Genomic DNA, 6,087 nt, shown 5'->3' with positions numbered 1-6,087 from the left:
CCTTTGGGTATCTTCCCAGAATTGGGAGTGCTGGGTTGAACTGTAGCTCTATTTTTAGTTCTTTGAGAAATCTCCAAACTGCTGTCTACAGAGCTTGAACTAGCTTACATTCCCACCAACAGTGTAGAAGCATTTCCATTTCTCCTCAGTCTTGTCAATACCTGTTGTCTTGACTTTTTAACAATAGACATCTTAAATTTACAAGCTTTGGGATTTAGCAAAGGTTTGAAGGAGTCTAGCCATGGTTTATTTGCAATATTAACAGATGATAAGAGACCTAACCAGCCAAAAGTTGTTTTCTCTCTTGACAACCTTCCCTCCATTTTCTCCTATTTCATGATGATGTTAGAAGTCATGGTGTATGTTAGGAATAGGTTGGAACTGAAGGGTGAGATCTTGGGCAGTTGTTTTATTTTGGAACATTATACATTTTTTGTAAAAACTTTTCTGGGTTAGGTTGTTCCAGAAGTCTCAAGGGTGAGGGAGGGAGAATGCCATAAAGTCAATGAAATCTCTTAAGATTCTGCAACCTGTATTTTTATTGCCCTAGAATCCAGGGGACCATGGCCACTTGCGAGAATGTAGTTTTATGTACAGACATGAAGTTACTTTCCTTCTAAAAAAGAGTTGGGTGCTCAAATAACGTTGGAAAACACTGGGTAAAGCAAGGTTAATATATGTCTGTACTGCAGGACTCTTCAGAGCCTTTAATATGCTAATCTACACTGCTACTCTACACAATTGGGATAGCATATACAATGAGTTTCCATACGTCTGATATTTTCTCTCTTCCCTCCTTAGCTACCCCTGCAGCAGAGAGCACCCATGAAACACAGATTAGTAGAAAGCAGAATTAGGAAACACTACATCCTAGGGAAGGTGAAGTTCTCATATTGCTAACTATGAGGGTTAATTTTATGTGTCAACTTGACTGCACCATGGAATGCCCAGATATTTGGTTAAACAGTATTTCTGGGTGTGTCTGGATGAGATTAGCATTTGGAGCAATAGACTGAGTAAAGTCAGTGGCCTTTTCCAATATGAATGGGTATCATCCAATCTGTTGAGGACCTGAATAGGACAAGAAGGTGGAGAAAGGGAGAATTTGCTCTCTCTGCCTAACTGTTTGAGCTGGGCATTGGTCTTCTGCTCTCAGACTGAGACTTACATCATCCTTACACCATCAGCACTCTTGGTTCTCAGGCCTTTGGACTTGGTTTAGAATGACACTGCAGGTGTTTCTGAGTATCCTGTCTGCTGACAGAAGATCATGAGACTTCTCAGCCTCCATAATCCAATGAGCTATTTTTCCATAACAAATCTTATCTATGTCTATATCTTATTGGCTCTGTTCCTCTAGAGGACCCTGCCTAATGCATACTGGACTCAATAGGGTGATGCTTACTGGACTCAATAGGGTGTTCTCACACTTATTGTAGCAAGAAAAGAGTTGAGATTATGTGTAGCTTTGCTAATAAGAACCCACATTTCCACTCCTATAAAGCCTACTGTCAATTCAAGTGGAAATGCCATGCTGTTGGTATGCGCTGCCACCGCCAACTTGGCTCTCATAGAGCCTGGCACCCAGAAGCACACATCAGTGCAGTAATGACCTTGGATAGCAAGGTGAGGTGTCGAGGGGACATTTCTCTAGTCAAGGAAGGAAATTCATGGGTACAGATAAAAAATTTAGGTTTGGGGAGTTTGTAGGCCTTGTGCAGAATTCATTTCTGTTCTTTCTTGATTTCTTGGAGGACACAGTGTCATCTTAGCCATAACTGACATCTATCTGAACTGTGTGGGAACCTGTGATGATTAACTGCTGAAAGGGCTGAGGCAATTGTCTAGTTAATTTAGGTCCAGTAACTATATTATCTTCAACTCCACAAAAAATGGCCTTCTCCTAACAAGAGAGCTCATCTATTAATATTATGGCTTTATAATTAAAAAAACAGTGATATAAAGCAGAGACAACTGGGTCTTGATGTCTATATGCTTGCTGAAGAGAAACAGCCTAGATAATTGTGTCAGGTCATGATTAACTTAAAGTATCTAAATGTGTCTGAGCCTTGAAGAATAAAAATATGTAAATCTAAGAATGGCCATCCATGCAGTGAAGGTTGTGGCATATTTACAATATCTCTTTTCTTTTACTAGTAGCCTATTTTAGACAAAGTGACGCGTTCAAGAATCCACTGTTGTGGCAGTGCAGGGATGTGATTAGGAGCACAGGCTTCGGAGTCAGGAACCTGAGGCCAAATCTCAGATGTGCTGGGTTCTGACTGTGCATATTTGGACTGTTGGCAGGATAATTGTATGAATGAAAGTATGCAAATGTAAAGCGCTAAGCAAAGTGCTTGGCACAGAGTGAGTGGTCAATAAATGAAAGCTGTTGTCATCGTCACCATTACCACCACCATCACCATCATCATCAACATCGTTATCATCATCATCATATTTACTACCATTCACTTGCATACTACATAAGAAGTAATTAGGCTTCTAGCTTGGTAGAATGTAAGGGGATCAGTACACAGACACATCCTAGTCAACCAAAGCGGTCTTTCCCTCGCAATGGTTCAGGAAGAGTTTCTAAAAAAAGTGGGGCTTTGGTGGCATAGTTGTGTAATGGTGGAAGGAGGGGAAAGGGCATAGGGTTTGCATTCACAAACTTGGTTTTGTATCCCAGCTTGACTCCTGACAAGGTAAGTGACCTCAGGCAAGTTGCTGTAACTCCCTGAGTCTCAGTGGCCTTATCTACAAAATGGAGATGACAATTTCTGGGTATCTGAAAGGATTAAATGTCAGATAATATTTAAACAACATCAGGCTGTTTAATAATAGTTCTCGTCTCCAATGGGAACTCATTTGAACTCAAACTCATGTGAACTTGAAGGGAGCATTTTAAACTGCGTTTACTACACAACACACTCAGATAAAAGGTGATTGGATTTAATATTCCAGTTGACTTAAACATTATAGCTAAATCACAGCTCAGTTGCTCTGAGTCATGGTGTCACTTAACAGAAAAACTCGAAACAATATAACGGAGCCAAGAGAATCTTCTGAGAATGTGCAAGTCACTCTGCCAATTCAAGGTATTATTATTAGTAGCTAACTCCTAAAATAGGCTGAATCTGTGGCTACCTGTTTGTTATTCCTTCTAGAGTGGTTCTCAAGGTGGTAAATTAAAGCAGCTGGGTACACTGATAAAATGCCTGGCTATTTTTTGTCTTCTCATCACAGCTGAAGTGGCTTCCTGACATATTTTTGCTAGTTCTGCCTTAATTCCTACTCCAGGCATCGTGACTACAGCCTGCCTTGGGCATGAGGGTGCCTCAGGGGCTTTGGCTTCCATATCTCAGATGCCAGCCAGTGCTCCTAGGGGCTTGGCCAGCCTGACAGGGAAAGGACTGAGGAAGAGGGCAGGAAAGTGGAGGCGGCCTGTGGAGACACCCCTGTTAGAAGAGTGGTCTGGGGAGAGGGACAATTTCTGAGCAAATGGAGAAGGACAGAACTGGCTGCCTGGATGTTTTGAGGGGATCAAGGATGTGGCTGCAGTGATGGTAGTAGTCTAAACCTGAATCATCTGGAAGATCCATCAACAGGGGAATGGTTTACTAAATGGGGATACAGCCATTGTAGAGTATTATCCAGCCATCAGAGAGTGAGTTAGAGCTCAAGCCTTTCACTCATTGCTGCAAGGAAAAACAAGGTACAGAGCAGTGTTGCTAAAACAAAGCAAAAATAAAAACAAAAGCAAAAACAAAAAAAGCAACTCCACACGAATACAATTAATAATGGCCTACATTCATTGAGCATCTGCTGTATGTCAGGTACTGACTGGATTAAAGGCTTCTAATGAACGTGCTAACTAATAGGAATCTCACAGCAACCTGATGTTTGCATTAGACATTTCCTTGGAGAACTGAAGACATTTAGTAGAAAGTGGCAGATGGAAAAAATCTTTCCTCACACATACTGTCTCTGCCTCTCTCTTTCATTTGTTTTAAAATGTATGCGAACTAGCTGAACTTGTTTGGCTGCATCTATTCCATTACTGGATTTAATTTGTGTTGTCTGACAGCTTTTCAAAAGAAAACAGCTTCATTGAATCCTCAGGGCCCACACATAACACACACCAAAGACCAAACAGAAATAAGGCCCCACTCACCACAAAATACCAAGAAAAGCCTTTTTCTCAAAAAGTACATTTCTAGGCCTTAGGTGAAATATATACTGCTTAATAAAACCCATACTTGAGTAGAGAGTAAAGGCAGTAAAAAGACAAACAGAACAAAAACTCATGTTCCAAGGATTCAGCTGCAATAATAAAAAAATGCACCCATAGCTGGCCATGTTAAAATACCCTTTTATATGAAATAAATTGGTATAAATCCCAGATGGCCAGATAGAGCCTGTTAATTATTATAATTTATAAGATATTGAAAGTGCACAGGGAAATTCAGAGCCATGTGTAGGATTTTATTGCCCCCTTGAAAGGCTCTGCTTGTTGACAGATAAATTTAGTACCCCAAAAAGCAGGTCTGTCTATGGATTCACCAAATACCACATCTCAACGGGGCATGGGTGTTTGAAAATAACTTCTGAAATTAGGTTAAGTTTTATAGATTAATTTCAGTACAGAAAAGAAATAGTTTAAGTTGCTCCTGATTATAAAAAAAGCACTGTTTTTTCGGTGTGCATTCAGACTATAACAAAAATAGCATGAAACATATTAGAACATGGAAATTGCCCTTAATCCTACACTTGGATAGCATTTCTAACATTTTGGTAGATTTCTGCCCATCAGATGGTGGCTGATAATTATCATCGCTTATAAAATATTGAAAGTGCACAGAGAACTTCAGGGTCATGTATAGGATATTATTACCCCCTCGAATGGCTCTACTAGAAAGACCTTAAGAAGCTATAGAATGATAAGTTTGAAGACCCAGGTAAAATGAATACATTCTTAGAAAAAAGAGGAAATGCCAAAACTGATATAAGAAATATGGAATTACGGTGCATAACATGTATTAAATAATTTAAGATGATAGACAAAGATCTGCCTTTCTCAAAGAACTTCAGATTCAAATGGCTTTATCAGACAATTCCACTAAATGTTCAAGGAATATCAATTCCTACCTCATACAAGTTGTTTTGAAAAATAGAAAAGGGGCAAAATCTATACACATCATTTTATGTGTAATAAGCATAACCTCATTCCAAAATGAGATGAGGATAACACCTCATTGTTAATCATCATTAACACCTCATATCGAAGAAAATAATAGGCCACTTTCAGTTATTAACATATATTCCAATATTAATTAAACTAACTATAGAATTAAAAATAAGACCTTGTTTCTCCCGTGCTCAAGATGTTGAAGCAAGGACTTAGTGGGTCCTCTGGTGTGAAATTCCAGGTTTTCCTGGGTCTTCCGATAGGCGCCATGATCCATTTGACAGTACAGGAGCCAAAAATCTGTACATCGTCTCCGTGAAGGACATCCAGGGACAGCTGAACAGACTTCCTGCTACTGGTGTGGGTGACCAGGTGAGGGCCACAGTCAAGAAAGGCAAACCAGAGTGCAGAAAGAAGGTGTATCCAGCGGCAGTCATTTGACAATGAAAGTCATATCGGAGAAAAGACACCATGTTTCTTTATTTTGAAGATAATGCAGAAGTCATAGTTAACAGTAAAGGCGAGATGAAGGGTTCTGCCATTACAGGACCAGTTGCAAAGGGGCGTGCATATTTATGGCCCAGGATTGCGTCCAGTGCTGGCAGCGTTGCATGAATCTTGGGCGTATTTGTAAAATTTATAAAACCATTAAAAAATGCCTTCCCCCCAAAAATAATAATACCTCAAGATCAAATAGGGTGGTTCAACAGAGAAAATTCATTTATGTATGAGAGTGCAGTAACAGACTAATGGAGAAAAAATTATATGATTATGTAAATCAAGACCAAATAAATATATTTGATAGGGTTCAACACAAATGTATGATCAAAACTCTTAGGGAACTGGGAATAGTAGATTTCCTTGACTTTTATCAAGTTATTTCTACTAACAAACTATAT

The 6,087-nt window shown here is 39.5% G+C and overlaps 1 pseudogene; it reads left to right on the top strand.

Moving 5' to 3' along the window:
• Window positions 1-5,384: 5,384 nt before the first annotated feature.
• On the top strand, window positions 5,385-5,803 carry LOC103264758 (annotated as a pseudogene).
• The last annotated feature ends 284 nt before the right edge of the window (window positions 5,804-6,087 follow it).

The sequence above is a fragment of the Carlito syrichta genome, unplaced genomic scaffold (genome assembly GCF_000164805.1).
Source record: "Carlito syrichta isolate Samal-C Ts95f unplaced genomic scaffold, Tarsius_syrichta-2.0.1 Scaffold305717, whole genome shotgun sequence".
NCBI classification, from domain to species: Eukaryota; Metazoa; Chordata; class Mammalia; order Primates; family Tarsiidae; genus Carlito; species Carlito syrichta.
Note: the sequence above shows the minus strand (reverse complement) of the source record. Positions and strands in the feature narration are given on the sequence as shown.